The 413-nt window shown below is 70.5% G+C and overlaps 1 protein-coding gene across 1 annotated transcript in view; it reads left to right on the top strand.

The window, feature by feature from the left end:
- LOC104835057 (zinc finger protein 271-like) overlaps nucleotides 1–413 on the top strand; it is an 8,841-nt gene that overhangs the window by 6,526 nt on the left and 1,902 nt on the right. The gene's annotated exons all lie outside the window — the stretch shown is intronic.

Below are 413 nucleotides of genomic sequence, written 5' to 3'. Positions count from 1 at the left end.
TCTTGTGCTGCTTAGGGGACCTTGACCCTGCGGGACCCCCCAGCCCAGGGTTTGTGTCTCTGGGCCGCTCTGAGGGTCTAGGGAATGACAGTCCCGCGGGACCCCAGCACCGCCAGCCAGGTGGGCTAGTCCAACTGTGGGGAAGCTCGCCAAACACGGCATCCTCTGCTCTGTCCTCCTCCGGCAGCGGGTCTGGCCGCGGCAGGGCGACGGCAAGAAAGGGGCCTCTCCCCGAAGTGGGGTCCGGGCAGCGTGTCCCCGTCCAGGTGAAAAGGGACGGGGTGCGGGTCGGCGGCACAGGGAGAAGCGACCCTGCCCCGAAAGCCGCGGGCGGGGGGGCTGGGTGAGCAAGGCCGGAGGGGGAAGCGGGGGTGCTGGGGGTGCTGGGTGGCGGGGGCTGGGGATGAGGAACG

Source organism: Haliaeetus leucocephalus, unplaced genomic scaffold (assembly GCF_000737465.1).
Source record: "Haliaeetus leucocephalus isolate CR32 unplaced genomic scaffold, Haliaeetus_leucocephalus-4.0 Scaffold357, whole genome shotgun sequence".
NCBI lineage: Eukaryota > Metazoa > Chordata > Aves > Accipitriformes > Accipitridae > Haliaeetus > Haliaeetus leucocephalus.
The sequence above is the reverse complement of the archived record's forward strand: the minus strand, read 5'-3'. Positions and strand labels throughout refer to the sequence as shown.